The sequence below is a fragment of the Phocoena sinus genome, chromosome 8 (assembly GCF_008692025.1).
Source record: "Phocoena sinus isolate mPhoSin1 chromosome 8, mPhoSin1.pri, whole genome shotgun sequence".
In the NCBI taxonomy this organism is placed as follows: domain Eukaryota; kingdom Metazoa; phylum Chordata; class Mammalia; order Artiodactyla; family Phocoenidae; genus Phocoena; species Phocoena sinus.
Genome location: NC_045770.1, coordinates 55,398,117 through 55,414,909, shown reverse-complemented (window position 1 = coordinate 55,414,909; position 16,793 = coordinate 55,398,117). Strand labels below are relative to the sequence as shown.

At 41.2% G+C, this 16,793-nt stretch overlaps 1 protein-coding gene and 1 pseudogene across 1 annotated transcript in view; one reads left to right on the top strand and one right to left on the bottom strand.

The window, feature by feature from the left end:
• Window positions 1-16,793, top strand: part of MYO7A (myosin VIIA) — a 103,994-nt gene that overhangs the window by 63,748 nt on the left and 23,453 nt on the right. The gene's annotated exons all lie outside the window — the stretch shown is intronic.
• LOC116757642 lies at window positions 14,872-15,824 on the bottom strand (annotated as a pseudogene).

Genomic DNA, 16,793 nt, shown 5'->3' with positions numbered 1-16,793 from the left:
ATACATATGTTCCCATATCTCTTCCCTCTTGTGTCTCCCGCCCTCCCACCCTCCCTATCCCACCCCCTCCAGGCGGTCACAAAGCACCAAGCTGATCTCCCTGTGCTATGCGGCTGCTTCCCACTAGCTATCTACCTTACGTTTGGCAGTGTATATATGTCCATGCCTCTCTTTCGCTTTGTCACACCTTACCCTTCCCCCTCCCCATATCCTCAAGTCCATTCTCTAGTAGGTTTAGTAGGACACAGTCTTTATTCCTGTCTTACCCCTAGGTTCTTCATGACAGGTTTTTTTCTTAAATTCCATATGTATGTGTTAGCATACGGTGTTTGTCTCTCTCTTTCTGACTTATTTCACTCTGTATGACAGACTTTAGGTCTATCCACCTCATTACAAATAGCTCAATTTCGGTATTTATATGGCTGAGTAATATTCCATTGTATATATGTGCCACCTCTTCTTTATCCATTCATCTGATGATGGACACTTTGTTTGCTTCCATCTCCGGGCTATTGTAAATAGAGCTGCAATGAACATTTTGGTACATGACTCTTTTTGAATTATCGTTTTCTCAGGGTATATGCCCAGTAGTGGGATTGCTGGGTCATATGATAGTTCTATTTGTAGTTTCTTAAGGAACCTCCATACTGCTCTCCACAGTGGCTGTATCAATTTACCTTCCCACCAACAGTGCAAGAGTGTTCCCTTTTCTCCACACCCTCTCCAGCATTTATTGTTTCTAGATTTTTTGATGATGGCCATTCTGACTGGTGTGAGATGATATCTCATTGTAGTTTTGATTTGTATTGCTCTAATGATTAGTGATGTTGAGCATTCTTTCATGTGTTTGTTGGCAGTCTGTATATCTTCTTTGGAGAAATGTCTACTTAGGTCTTCTGCCCATTTTTGGATTGGGTTGTTTGTTTTTTTGTTATTAAGCTACATGAGCTGCTTATAAATTTTGGAGATTAATCCTTTGTCAGTTGCTACATTTGCAAATATTTTCTCCCATTCCGAGGGTTGTCTTTTTGTCCTGTTTATGATTTCCTTTGCTGTGCAAAAGCTTTGAAGTTTCATTAGGTCCCGTATGTTTATTTTTGTTTTTATTTCCATTTCTCTAGGAGGTGGGTCAAAAAGGATCTTGCTGTGATTTATGTCATAGAGTGTTCTGCCTACGTTTTCCTCTAAGAGTTTGATAGTTTCTGGCCTTACATTTAGGTCTTTAATCCATTTTGAGCTTATTTTTGTGTATGGTGTTAGGGAGTGATCTAATCTCATACTTTTACATGTAGCTGTCCAGTTTTCCCAGCACCACTTATTGAAGAGGCTGTCCTTTCTCCACTGTACATTCCCACCTCCTTTACCAAAGATAAGGTGACCATATGTGGGTGGGTTTATCTCTGGGCTTTCTATCCTGTTCCATTGATCTATATTTCTGTTTTTGTGCCAGTACCATACTGTCTTGCTTACTGTAGCTTTGTAGTATAGTCTGAAGTCAGGGAGCCTGATTCCTCCAGTTCTGTTTTTCGTTCTCAAGATTGCTTTGGCTATTCGGGGTCTTTTGTGTTTCCATACAAATTGTGAAATTTTTTGTTCTAGTTCTGTGAAAAATGCCAGTGGTAGTTTGATAGGGATTCCATTGAATTTGTAGATTGTTTGGGTAGTAGAGTCATTTTCACAATGTTGATTTTTCCAATCCACGAACATGGTATATCTCTCCATCTATTTGTATTATCTTTAATTTCTTTCATCAGTGTCTTATAATTTTCTGCATACAGGTCTTTTGTCTCCTTAGGTAGATTTATTCCTAGATATTTTATTCTTTTTTTGCAATGGTAAATGGGAGTATTTTCTTGATTTCACTTTCAGATTTTTCATCATTAGTGTATAGGAATGCCAGAGATTTCTGTGCATTAATTTTGTATCCTGCTACTTTACCAAATTCATTGATTAGCTCTAGTAGTTTTCTGGTAGCATCTTTAGGATTCTCTATGTATAGTATCATGTCACCTGCAAACAGTGACAGCTTTACTTCTTTTCTGATTTGGATTCCTTTTATTTCCTTTTGTTCTCTGATTGCTATGGCTAAAACTTCCAAAACTATGTTGAATAAGAGTGGTGAGAGTGGGCAACCTTGTCTTGTTCCTGATCTTAGTGGAAATGCTTTCAGTTTTTCACCATTGAGTACGATGTTGGCTGTGGGCTTGTCACATATGGCCTTTATTATGTTGAGGAAAGTTCCCTCTGTGCCTAGTTTCTGCAGGGTTTTTATCATAAATGGGTGTTGAATTTTGTCAAAAGCTTTCTCTGCATCTATTGAGATAATCATATGGTTTTTCTCCTTCAATTTGTTAATGTGGTGTATCACGTTGATTGATTTGCATATATTGAAGAATCCTTGCATTCCTGGAATAAACCTCACTTGATCATGGTGTATGATCCTTTTAATGTGCTGTTGGATTCTGTTTGCTAGTATTTTGTTGAGGATTTTTGCATCTATGTTCATCAGTGATATTGGCCTGTAGTTTTCTTTCTTTGTGACATCCTTGTCTGGTTTTGGTATCAGGGTGATGGTGGCCTCGTAGAATGAGTTTGGGAGTGTTCCTCCCTCTGCTATATTTTGGAAGAGTTTGAGAAGGATAGGTGTTAGCTCTTCTCTAAATGTTTGATAGAATTCACCTGTGAAGCCATCTGGTCCTGGGCTTATGTTTTTTGGAAGATTTTTAATCACAGTTTCAATTTCAGTGCTTGTGATTGGTCTGTTCATATTTTCTATTTCTTCCTGATTCAGTCTTGGCAGGTTGTGCATTTCTAAGAATTTGTCCATTTCTTCCAGGTTGTCCATTTTATTGGCATAGAGTTGCTTGTAGTAATCTGTCATGATCTTTTGTATTTCTGCAGTGTCAGTTGTTACTTCTCCTTCTTCATTTCTAATTCTATTGAGTTGAATCTTCTCCCTTTTTTTCTTGATGAGTCTGGCTAATGGTTTATCAATTTTGTTTATCTTCTCAAAGAACCAGCTTTTAGTTTTATTGATCTTTGCTATTGTTTCCTTCATTTCTTTTCCTTCTGCTAACTTTGGGTTTTTTTTGTTCTTCTTTCTCTAATTGCTTTAGGTGCAAGGTTAGGTTGTTTTTTCGAGATGTTTCCTGTTTCTTAAGGTAGGATTGTATTGCTATAAACTTCCCTCTTAGAACTGCTTTTGCTGCATCCCATAGAATTTGGGTCGTCGTGTCTCCATTGTCATTTGTTTCTAGGTATTTTTTAATTTCCTGTTTGATTTCTTCAGTGATCACTTCGTTATTAAGTAGTGTATTGTTTAGCCTCCATGTCTTTGTATTTTTTACAGATCTTTTCCTGTAATTGATATCTAGTCTCATAGCGTTGTGGTCAGAAAAGATACTTGATACAATTTCAATTTTCTTAAATTTACTAAGGCTTGATTTGTGACCCAAGATATGATCTATCCTGGAGAATGTTCCATGAGCACTTGAGAAAAATGTGTATTCTGTGGTTTTTGGATGGAATGTCCTATAAATACCAATTAAGTCCATCTTGTTTTATGTATCATTTAAAGCTTGTGTTTCCTTATTTATTTTCCTTTTGGATGATCTGTCCATTGGTGAAAGTGGGATGTTAAAGTCCCCTACTATGAATGTGTTACTGTCGATTTCCCCTTTTATGGCTGTTAGTATTTGCCTTATGTATTGAGGTGCTCCTATGTTGGGTGCATAAATATTTACAATTGTTATATCTTCTTGGATCAATCCATTGATCATTATGTAGTGTCCTTCTTTGTCTCTTCTAATAGTCTTTATTTGAAAGTCTATTTTGTCTGATATGAGAATTGCTACTCCAGCTTTCTCTTGCTTTCCATTTGCATGAAATATCTTTTTCCATCCCCTTACTTTCAGTCTGTATGTGCCTCTAGGTCTGAAGTAGGTCTCTTGTAGACAGCAAATATATGCATCTTGTTTTTGTATCCATTCAGCCAATCTGTGTCTTTTGGTGGGAGCATTTAGTCCATTTACATTTAAGGTAATTATCGATATGTATGTTCCTATTCCCATTTTCTTAAGTGTTTTGGGTTCGTTATTGTAGGTCTTTTCCTTCTCTCGTGTTTCTTGCCGAGAGACGTTCCTTTAGCAGTTGTTGTAGAGCTGGTTTGGTGGTGCTGAACTCTCTCAGCTTTTGCTTGTCTGTAAAGGTTTTAATTTCTCCATCAAATCTGAGTGAGATTCTTGCTGGGTAGAGTAATCTTGGTTGCAAGTTTTTCTCCTTCATCACTTTAAATATGTCCTGCCAGTTCCTTCTGGCTTGCAGAGTTTCTGCTGAAAGATCAGCTGTTAACCTTATGGGGATTCCCTTGTGTGTTATTTGTTGTTTTTCCCTTGCTGCTTTTAATATGCTTTCTTTGTATTTAGTTTTTGACAGTTTGATTAATATGTGTCTTGGCATATTTCTCCTTGGATTTATCCTGTATGGAACTCTCTGTGCTTCCTGGACTTGATTAGCTATTTCCTTTCCCATATTAAGGAAGTTTTCAACTATAATCTCTTCAAATATTTTCTCAGTCCCTTTCTTTTTCTCTTCTTCTTCTGGAACCCCTATAATTCGAATGTTGGTGTGTTTCATGTTGTCCCAGAGGTCTCTGAGACTGTCCTCAGTTCTTTTCATTCTTTATTCTGCTCTGCAGTAGTTATTTCCACTATTTTATCTTCCAGGTCACTTATCCGTTCTGCCTCAGTTATTCTGCTATTGATCCCATCTAGAGTATTTTTCATTTCATTGTTGAGTTGTTCATCATTGTTTGTTTCATCTTTAGTTCTTCTAGGTCCTTGTTAAATGTTTCTTGCATTTTGCCTATTCTATTTCCAAGATTGTGGATCATCTTTACTATCATTATTCTGAATTCTTTTTCAGGTAGACCGCCTATTTCCTCTTCATTTGTTAGGTCTGGTGGGTTTTTATCTTGCTCCTTCATCTGCTGTGTGTTTTTCTGTCTTCTCATTCTGCTTATCTTACTGTGTTTGGGGTCTCCTTTTTGCAGGCTGCAGGTTCATAGTTCCCGTTGTTTTTGGTGTCTGTCCCCAGTGGCTAAAGTTGGTTCAGTGGGTTCTGTAGGCTTCCTGGTGGAGGGTACTAATGCCTGTGTTCAGGTAGATGAGGCTGGATCTTGTCTTTCTGGTGGGCAGGTCCATGTCTGGTGGCGTGTTTTGAGGTGTCTTTGACCTTATTATGGTTTTAGGCAGCCTCTCTGCTAATGGGTGGGGTTGTGTTCCTGTCTTGCTACTTGTTTGGCATAGGATGTCCAGCACTGTAGCTTGCTTGTCGTTGAGTGAAGCTGGGTGCTGGTGTTGAGATGGAGATCTCTGGGAGATTTTCGCCGTTTGATATTATGTGGAGCTGGGAGGTCTCTTGTGGACCAGTGTCCTGAAGTTGGCTCTCCCACCTCAGAGACACAGCACTGTCTCCTGGCTGCAGCACCAAGAGCCTTTCATCCACACGGCTCAGAAGGTAAGTGTGGAGTATGGAGCTGAAAACAGGAACGGTGGGAAGTCTGTGTATCAGTCTCCCATGTGTCCTCCTTCACCCTGAGCAGCCTGGAAATGATTGTTCCTTTACCCTGGGAGATGATTCGGCATCTTTTCTGTGGCTAGTTTGAAAACCTGCTGGTCTTGGAGAGTCTCCTGGAGAGGCAGAGGGCAGCTGCAGCACATACAGGGGAGCTCCTTCTACTGCACAAATCCCATGCTGGCGGGCGCCATTGCGGAGGCTCCTCCTGTTGGAAGATTTTTATCACAGTTTCAATTTCATTACTTGTGATCGGTCTGTTCATATTTTCTGTTTCTTCCGGGTTCAGTCTTGGAAGGTTATACCTCTCTAAGAATTTGCCCATTTCTTCCAGGTTGTCCATTTTATTGGCACAGAGTTGCTTGTAGTAGTCTCTTAGGATGCTTTGTATTTCTGTGGTGTCTGTTGTAACTTCTCCTTTTTCATTTCTAATTTTATTGATTTGAGTCCTCTCCCGCTTTTTCTTGATGAGTCTGGCTAATGGTTTATCAATTTTGTTTATCTTCTCAGAGAACCAGCTTTTAGTTTTATTGATCGTTGCTATTGTTTTCTTTGTTTCTGTTTATTTCTGCTCTGATCTTTTTAATTTCTTCTGCTAACTTTGGGTTTTGTTTGTTCTTCTTTCTCTGATTCCTTTAGGTGTAAGGTTAGATTGTCTATTTGAGATTTTTCTTGTTTCTTGAGGTAAGCTTGTATTGCTATAAACTTCCTGCTTAGAACTGCTTTTGCTGCGTCCCATAGGTTTTGGATCATTGTGTTTTCATTGTCATTTGTCTCTAGGCATTTTTTGATTTCCTCTTTGATTTCTTCAGTGATCTCTTGGTTATTTAGTAATGTATTGTTTAGCCTTCATGTGTTTTTGTTTTTACGTTTTTTTTCCCTGTAATTGCTTTCTAATCTCATAGCATTGTGGTCAGAAAAGATGCTTGATATGATTTCAATTTTCTTAAAATTACGAGGCTTGATTTGTGACCCACGATGTGATCTATCCTGGAGAATGTTCCATGTGCACTTGAGAAGAAAGTGTATTCTGCTGCTTTCAATGGAATGTCCTATAGATACCAATTAAGTCTATCTGGTCTAATGTGTCATTTAAGACTTGTGTTTCCTTATTAATTTTCTGTCTGGGTGATCTGTCCATTGGTGTAAGTGGGTTGTTAAAGTCCCCCACTATTACTGTGTTACTGTTGATTTCTCCTTTTATGGCTGTTAGCATTTGCCATAGGAATGTCCTATAAATATCAATTAAATCTATCTGGTCTATTGTGTCATTTAAAGGTTCTGTTTCCTTATGAATTTTCTGTTTGGATGATCTGTCCATTGGTGTAAGTGAGGTGTTAAAGTCCCCCACTATTACTGTGTTACTGTTGATTTCCTCTTTTATAGCTGTTAGCACTTGCCTTATGTAATGAGGTGCTCCTATGTTGGGTGCATATATATTTATAATTGTTATATCGTCTTCTTGGATTGCTCCCTTGATCATTATGTAGTGTTCTTCCTTGTCTCTTGTAACATTCTTTATTTTAAAATCTACTTAATCTGATATGAGTATTGCTACTCCAGCTTTCTTTTGATTTCCATTTGCATGGAATATCTTCTTCCATCCCCTCACTTTCAGTCTCTATGTGTCCCTAGGTCTGAAGTGGGTCTCTTGTAGACAGCATATATATGGGTCTTGTTTTTGTATCCATTCAGTGAGCCTGTGTCTTTTGGTTGGAGCATTTAATCCATTCACGTTTAAAGTAATTATCAATATATATGTTACTATTACCATTTTCTTAATTGTTATGGGTTTGTTTTTGTAGGTCCTTTTCTTCTCTTGTGTTTCCCACTTAGAGAAGGTCCTTTAGCATTTGTTGTAGGGCTGGTTTGGTGGTGCTGAATTCTCTTAGCTTTTGCTTGTCTGTAAAGCTTTTGATTTCTCTGTCGATCTGAATGAGATCCTTGCCGGGTAATCTTGGTTGTAGGTTCTTCCCTTTCATCACTTTAAATATATCATGCCACTCCCTTCTGGCTTGTAGAGTTTCTGCTGAGAAATCAGCTGTTAACCTTATAGGAGTTTCCATGTATGTTATTTGTCATTTTTCCCTTGTTGCTTTCAATACTTTCTTTAATTTTTGTCTCTCTGATTACTATGTGTATTGGCGTGTTTCTCCTTGGGTTTATCCTGCCTGGAACTTTCTGTGCTTCCTGGCCTTGGGTGGCTATTTCCTTTCCCATGTTAGAGAAGTTTTCAACTGTAATGTCTTCAAATATTTTCTCGGGTCCTTTCTTTCTCTCTCTCTTCTCCTTCTGGGACCTCTATAATGTGAATGTTGTTGCGTTTAATGTTGTCCAAGAGGTGTCTTAGGCTGTCTTCGTTTTTTTTCATTCTTTTTTCTTTATTTTCTTCTGCAGCAGTGAGTTCCACCATTCTGTCTTCCAGGTCACTTATCTGTTCTTCTGCCTCAGTTATTCTGCTATTGATTCCTTCTAGTGTATTTTTCATTTCAGTTAGTGTATTGTTCATCTGTTTGTTTGTTCTTTAATTCTTCTAGGTCTTTGTTAAACATTTCTTGCATCTTCTCGATCTTAGCCTCTATTCTTTTTCCGTGATCCTGGATCATCTTCACTATAATTATTCTGAATTCTTTTTCCGGAAGGTTGCCTATCTCCATTTAGTTGTTTTTCTGGGGTTTTATCTTGTTCCTTCATCTGGTACACAGCCCTCTGCCTTTTCATCTTGTCTAACTTTCTGTGAATGTGGTTTTTGTTCCACAGGCTGCAGGATTGTAGTTCTTCTTGCTTCTGCTGTCTGCCCTCTGGTGGATGAGGCTATCTAAGAGGCTTGTGCAAGTTTCCTGATGGGAGGGACTGGTGGTGGGTAGAGCTGGGCGTTGCTCTGGTGGGAAGAGCTCAGTAAAACTTTAATCCACTTGTCTGCTGATGGGTGGGGCTGGGTTCCCCCTCCCTGTTGGTTGTTTGACCTGAGGTGACCCAACACTGGAGCCCACCCAAGCTCTTTGACGGGGCTAATGTCGGACTCTGGGAGGGCTCACGCCAAGGAGTACTTCCCAGAACTCCTGCTGCCAGTGTCCTTCTCCTCATAGTGAGACACAGCCACCCCCTGCCTCTGCAGGAGATCCTCCAACGCTAGCAGGTAGGGCTGATTCAGTCTCCCATGGGGTCACTGCTCCTTTCCCTGGGTTCCGATGTGCACACTACTTTGTGTGTGGCTTCCAAGAGTGGAGTCTCTGTTTCCCCCAGTCCTGCCAAAGTCCTGCAATCAAATCCCGCTAGCCTGCAAAGTCTGATTCTCTAGGAATTCCTCCTCCCGTTGCCGGACCCCCAGGTTTGGAAGCCTGACGTGGGGCTCAGAACCTTCACTCCACTGGGTGGACTTCTGTGGTATAAGTGTTCTCCAGTTTGTGAGTCACCCCCAGCAGTTATGGGATTTGATTTTACTGTGATTGCGCCCTCCTAGTGTCTCACTGCAGTTTCTCCTTTGTCTTTGGATGTGGGGTGTCTTTTTTGGTGAGTTCCAGTGTTTTCCTGTCGATGATTGTTCAGCAGTTAGTTGTGATTCTGGTGCTCTGTCAAGAGGGAGTGAGCACATGTCCTTCTACTCTGCCATCTTCAAGATTGTACCTTCCTAAGAATTTGCCCATTTCTTCCAGGTTGTCCATTTTGTTGGCATACAGTTGCTTGTAGTAGTCTCTTATGATCCTTTGTATTTCTGTGGTGTCAGTTGTAACTTCTTTTTCATTTCTAATTTTATTGATTTGAGCCTTCTCCATTTTTTTCTTGATGAGTCTGGCTAAAGGTTTATCAATTTTGTTTATCTTTTCATAGAACCAGCTTTTTGTTTCATTGATATTTTCTATTGTTTTCATTGTCTCTATTTCATTTATTTCTGCTCTGACCTTTATGATTTCTTTCCTTCTACTAACTTTAAGTTTTGTTTGTTCTTTCTCTAGTTGCTTTAGGTATAAGGTTAGGTTGTTTACTTGAGATTTTTTTTGTTTCCTGAGGTAAAATTGTATTGCTATACAATCTTAGAACAGTTTTTGCTGCATCCCATAGGTTTGGATTGTCGTGGTTTTGTTGTCATTTGTCTCTAGGTATTTTTTTTTAATCTTTTTGGCTGTGCTGCATGGCATGTGGGATCTTAGTTACCCGACCAGGGATTGAACTCACCAACCCCTGTGGTAGAAGCATGGAATCTTAAGCACTGGACCACCAGAGAAGTCCCTAAGTATTTTAAAATTTCCTCTTGATTTCTTCAGTGATCCATTGGTTGTTTAGTAACATATTGTTTAGTCTCCATGTGTTTTTGTTTCTTACTGTTTTTTTTTCTTGTAATTGATTTCTAATCTTGTAGCATTGTAGTAGGAAAAGATGCTTAAGATGATTTCAGTTTTCTTAAATTCAGTGAGGTTTGATTTGTGGTACAAGATGTGATCTATCCTGGAGAATGTTCCATGTGCACTTGAGATGAATGTGTATTCTGCTGCTTTCAATGGAATGTCCTATAGATACCAATTAAGTCTATCTGGTCTAATGTGTCATTTAAGACTTGTGTTTCCTTATTAATTTTCTGTCTGGATGATCTGTCCATTGGTGTAAGTGGGTTGTTAAAGTCCCCCACTATTACTGTGTTACTGTTGATTTCTCCTTTTATGGCTGTTAGCATTTGCTTTATATTATTGAGGTGCTCCTGTGTTGGGTGCATATACATATACAATTGTTATATCTTCTTCTTGGATTGCTCCCTTGATCATTATGTAGTGTTCTTCCTTGTTTCTTGTAACAGTCTTTATTTTAAAGTCTATTTTGTCTGATATAGGTATTGCTATTCCAGTTTTCTTTTGATTTTCATTTGCATGGAATATCTTTTTCCATCCCCTCACTTTCAGTCTGTATGTGTCCCTAGATCTGAAGTGGATCTCTTGTAGACAGCACGTATACAGATCTTGTTTTTGTATCCATTCAGCCCATCTATGTCTTTTGGTTGGAGCATTTAATCCATTTATATTTAAAATAATCATCAATATGTATGTTCCTAGTGCCATTTTCTTAATTGTTTTGGGTTTGTAGGTCTTTTTTCTTCCCTTCCTCTTTTGTTCTCTTGTGGTTTGATCACCATCTTTAGTGTTGTGTTTGGGCTGCTTTTTCTTTTGTGTGTGTGTATCTATTGTAGTTTTGGGTTTGCATTTCCCGTGAGGTTTTGATTTAGCAGTGTATATATGTACCAGGTTGTTTTAAGTTGCTGGTCTCTTTCCACCTAGAGAAGTTCCTTTAACATATGTTGTAAAGCTGGTTTGGTGGTGCTGAATTCTCTTAGCTTTTGCTTGTCTGCAAAGCTTTTGAGTTCTCTGTTGAATCTGAATGAGAGCTCTGCTGGGTAGAGTATTCATTTTTTTTTAAATGAATTTATTTTATTTATATATTTTTGGTTGCATTGGGTCTTCATTGCTGCACCTGGGCTTTCTCTAGTTGCGGTGAGCGGGGGCTACTCTTCATTGCAGTGTGCAGGCTTCTTATTGCGGTGGCTTCTCTTGTTGTGGAGCATGGGCTCTAGGCGTGTGGGCTTCAGTAGTTGTGGCACACAGGCTCAGTACTTGTGGCTCATGGGCTTAGTTGCTCTGAGGCATGTGAGATCTTCCCAGACCAGGGCTTGAACCTGTGTCCCCTGCATTGGTAGGCAGATTCTTAACCACTTCACCACCAGGGAAGTCCCTGGGTAGAGTATTCTTGGTTGTAGTTTCTTCCCTTTCATCACTTTAAATATATCATGCTACTCCCTTCTGGCCTACAGAGTTTCTGCTGAAAATTCAGCTGATAACCTTATGGAGATTCCCTGGTATGTTGTTTGTTGTTTTTCCCTTGTTGCTTTTAATATTTTTCTTGTCTTTAATTTTTGTCGTTTTGATTAATATGTGTCTCAGCATGTTCCTCCTTGGGTTTATCCTGCATGGGATTCTCTGTGCTTCCTGGACTTCAGTGAGTTTTTCCTTTCTCATGTTAGGCAAGTTTTCAGCAATAACATCTTCAAATATTTTCTCAGGCTCTTTCTCTTCTCCTTCTGGGACCCGTATAATTTGAATGTTCACGTGTTTAATATTGTCCCGGAGGTTTCTGAGGCTGTCCTCATTTCTTTTTATTCTTTTTTCTTTATTATGTTCTGTGGCAGTGATTTCCACCACTCTGTCTTCCAGCTCACTTATCCTTTCTTCTGCCTCATTTATTCTGCTGTCGATTCCTTCTAGAGTATTTTTCATTTCAGTTATTGTATTGTTCATCTCTATTTGTTCTTTAAATCTTCTAGCTCCTTGGGTTTTTTAACTAACTAATTAAATAAATAAATAAATTTTTAAAATTTATTCATTAATTCATTCGTTTATTTATTTATTTATTTATTTATTTCTGTGTTGGGTCTTTGTTGCTGCTTGTAGGCTTTCTCTAGTTGCGGCAAGCCAGGGCTACTCTTCCTTGCAGTGCACAGGCTTCTCATTGCGGTGGCTTCTCTTGTTGCGGAGCACAGGCTCTAGGCTCGTGGACTTCAGTAGTTGTGGCACACAGGCTCAGTAGTTTCACCTTGCAGGCTCTAGCGTGCAGGCTCAATAGTTGTGGCGCATGGGTTTAGTTGTTCCATGACATGTAGGATCTTCCTGGACCTGTGATTGAATCTGTGTCCCCTGCATTGGCAGGCGGATTCTTAACTGCTGTGCCACCAGCAAAGTCCATAGCTCCTTGTTAAACATTTCTTGTACCTTCTCGATCTGTGCCTCCACTCTTTTTTTTGAGATTTTGGATCATCTTTACTATCATTACTCTGAATTCTTTTTCAGGTAGATTGCCTATCTCCTCATCATTTAGTTGTTCTTGTGGATTTTATCTTGTTCCTTCATTTGCAACATATTTCTCCGTCAACTAATTTTGTCTGACTTTCTGTGTTTGGGGTCTCCTTTCCACCAGCTGCAGGATCATAGTTCCTCTTGTTTCTGGTGTCTGCTCCCTGGTGGATGAGGTTGGTCCAGCGACTTGTGTAGGCTTCCTGCTGGGAGGGACTGGTGCCTGCCCTCTTGTAGTTGGAGCTGTGTCTTGTCCCTCTGATGGGCAGGGCCGTGTCAAGGGGTGTGTTTTGAGGTGGCTCTGAGCTTAGTATGACTTCAGGCAGCCTGTCTTCTGATGGATGGGGCTGTGTCCTTATCTTGGGCGTTGTTTGGACTGAGACTTTCCAGCTCTCAAGTCGGGTCTTGATGCTGAAATGTGCACCTCTGGAAGATCTCACTCTGATCAGTATTCCCTGGGCCTTCAGTGTCCTAGCCTTCACAGTGAGTGATAGTTGACCTTCGCCTCCCCAGGAGACCCTCTAAGACCCCTAGGTAGGTATAATCTAGGTTTCTATCAGGTACTGCTTTGTGCTGGGTCCCAGTGCACGTGAGACCTTGTGTGCACCCTCCATGAGTGGAGTCTCCATTTCCTCCAGCCCTGTGGAGCTCCTGCCCTCAAGCCCTGCTGGCCTTTGGGGTTAAATGCTCTGGGGGTTCTTCTGCCCAATGCCAGACTCTCACACTGTCTTGGAGGGCTATTTTATGTGGGAATGTCCATGTGTAGCCTGCGTGGGTTTAATATTTTTTGGTGCGAGGGTTGTTTTTAGTATAGCTATCTGCCACTTCTTTCCTCAGTGTATTCTGGCCATTAGCCCCTTTATAAGAGGTATGACTGATGTTGTGGTGACCATAGCCTGTACTGGATATTGAGTGGTTGCTCTTTGCTCTTTGCTCTGTGGTTGTCACTGCCCTGTCAGAGATGGGCTCTACTCCCTAGTTGTTGGAGTAGAGGCCCCCAGATCTTCTTCTTAGCTGTGGTTCTGATCTGCACTGTGAGGTAGGCAGGATTGGAGCACTCCCACTGAGAAGGAAGCCACTGAGTATTCCTTCTCTGGAGCTGTTCACCTGTGGGGATGCTCTGTTGTGTCACCTTTCACCTGTTGTGCGAGCTCTCAGATTACACCATCATTGGCGCTGCTCTCAGCCCCACCTTAAATGTGGGTATGCCAGCAATCGGGCCTGGTGTCTCTCATATGTTGTTTTCACCAGGCCACCAGCATAGATCTACTGAAGTCAGGTCCTAGGATTGCAGTAATCATGGATCTGGACCTGCTGTGGATGCTATGGGGGCAGGTCCAACTCTAGGCCAGCCCAACCCTCATGTGTATGTGCCCACAAAGTCTACAGCTGCTAAAGCTAGACCTGCCTTGGCTGCAGGAGCACTTATTGTCCATTCAGATGTTCTGTAGGTGCTAACTTTACAAGGCCAGTCACGGGTGTGTCAATTCAGGGTTTGTGTAGCTGTGAAGAGAGATTTCATCTTTTCTTCCTTAGTTGCATGTCCCCTGGGGCTCAGCTGTCGTTTCAGCCCCACCTGTGTGTGGGCCACCCACAGGGGTCTGCTCCCGAGGCTGCCCTGGAGCACATGAGTCTGCCCTGGTGGCGATGGGCACATGGGGGAGCCAGCAGTCACGGGCACGGGAGAGCTGGCCCCAGCGGGAGCCCTTCTTAGTGCCCGGGGAGGCAGGGGCTGGCACATGGGGAGAGGCTGCAATGGCAGCTTCGCTCCTTATGCAGCACTTAACTATGGCTCTTTGCTTCTGTGGCAGTCCAAGTTTCCTCCACAAGCATTCCCGTTGTGGATTTCCTCACTTCCACCCCCTCAGGCTGTCTCCTCACAGCCAACAGAAGTCCTCTCCTGGGTCTGCTCTCCAAACCCCATGTTCCAGCACTCAGCCTCTGCACACCAGTGGACACCTGTCTCAGGCTGGGGTGCACAGGGCTGTGGCACAGACCATCTGTGTAGGTTTCACTCTGTCCTGCTTGGCTGTTGGCACTCTCTTCCAATAGCCCATGAATTCCCTTCTGTCCCAATTCATGTCCCTGTCTATGAGGGGGCTTCCCCAGATGTGGGACCCTCTCCTCTCCTTTAGCTCCCCACGACCCAGGGGTGCCGCTCCCATCCCGCTTCCTCTCCTTTTCTTTTTCCCTTTTTCTTCCTTTCATCCTACCTGGTTACACGGGGATCTTTCTTGTCCTTTTAGGTATCCAAGGTCCTCTGCTAGTGTTCAGCTGGTGCTCTGTGAGAATTGTTCCATTTGTAGATGTATTCTTGATGCGTTTGTGGGGAGAGATGAATTCCACGTCCTCCTACTCCTCTGCCATCTTGCTGACCCCTTTGGATTTTATATTACTATCTATCAATGAGTTAATCAATCAATTAACCTTAATTATTTCTTCTTCTAAATGAGTATCAGTTGATTTAATGACGCCCAAAAGAATGGGTCTCTTTTGGTTGGTCAATGCAATACAGAAACTCTGCAGGTAAGAAGTATCCAAGTTATTCCACTATATCTGGGGTGATGTCATAATAGTAGTGTCCACCTTTTCCATGATGACTGAAACACCGAGGGTGCTCCAACCTCAAATCAAACCCTGGGTCTCTGAAGACAAAAACCAGCAGACAGACCAAAGGAGCCTTCATCTTATAAAAATGCAACAATTTGTTCACGTCTTCATCAGAGTTCAATGGGCAGGAAGACAGTTCTGTGGGCATAATGTGAGTTTTCACTTCTCTTCTGAATCACGAAAGTACCTCCCATCCCCACAGGCTTATCTCCATAATCTTTTTCAAGAGTCTGTCTCATACGAGTCACAAAGTTAAGTTTTCCAGTTCTTCTTTTGGCTTTCATCTCAGTGACCTTTCCAGGTTGGCCCCCACTGGCAAAAAAGATTAGCCAGTAACGCACACCCCAAATCATGATATTCTCACTGTGTTTCTCTAGTAGGCACCCTCCATCTTTAGGGTTAACACGAGCAAATTAACTTCAATACACAGGAGGTTTGTGTTCACTTTCTGTTTGAACAACTGACATAAACTCAGAATTGAATCCAAGAGTCTGAAATGGGCCTGCTCCTGCTCTAAGAATAAAAGCTCTGGGAAGTTGGATTTCTTTTGCAATCTTATTTAGGTAACTTTTTTTTTTTTTATTTACAAGAGGCAATAAGTAAGGCATACCTCCTACTTCTGCAATTCTAGATGATAAAATGGACAACAGATGCCTTTTACAGGAAAGGTAAATGGTCCTTAGTCAAATCAGGGCACTCAACTACAGAGACCTGCACATCAGCAAAGTTATCCTTTAGCACCTTTTGCAGAACTCCAACGAGCTCCTCTAGACTTGAAAGATGAAAAGAATACTCAGCACAAGCCATCTTCCTTAGGTGTGAATGAAACGAGGGAAGGGGGCAGGGCACAACCTTGAATGGTGGTTTTTATTCTTCAGTTTGTTAATGTGGTGTATCACACTGATTGATTTGCAAATATTGAAAAATCCTTGCATCCCTGGGATCAATCCCACTTGATCGTGGTGTATGATCCTTTTAATGTTGGATTTGGATTGCTAGTATTTTGTTGAGGATTTTTGCATCTGTGTTCATCAGTGATATTGGACTTTTTGTGTGGTATTTTTTGAATAGTTTCAGAAAGATAGGTGTTAACTCTTCTCTAAATGTTTGATAGAATTCACTGTGAAGCTATCGGGTCCTGGACTTTTGTTTGTTGGGAGTTGTTAAATCACAGTTTCAATTTCAGTACCTGTGATTGGTCTGTTCATATTTTCTGCTTCTTCCTGGTTCAGTTTTGGGAGACTGTACTTTTCTAAGAATTTGTCCATTTCCTCTAGGTTGTCCATTTTATCAGCATATAGTTGCTTGTAGTCGTCTCTTATGATCCTTTGTATTTCTGTGGTATTGCTGTAACTTCTTTTTCATTTCTAATTTTGTTGAGACCTCTCCCTTTTTTCCTTGATGAGTCTGGCTAATGGTTTATCAATTTTTTATCTTCTCAAAGAACCATCTTTGGGCTTCCCTGGTGGCACAGTGTCTTGGGAGTCCGCCTGCTGATGCAGGGGACACGGGTTCGTGCCCTGGTCCGGGAAGATCCCACATGCCATGGAGGGGCCGGGCCCATGGGCCATGGCTGCTGGGCCTGCGCGTCCGGAGCCTGTGCTCCGCGGCGGGAGAGGCCACAGCAGTGAGAGGCCCGCGTACTGCAAAAAAAAAAAAAAAAAAAAAAAAAAAAAAAAAAAAAAGAACCATCTTTTTGTTTCATTGATCTTTTCTATTATTTTCTTCATCTCTATTTCATTTATTTCTGCTCTGATCTTTATAATTTCTTTCCTT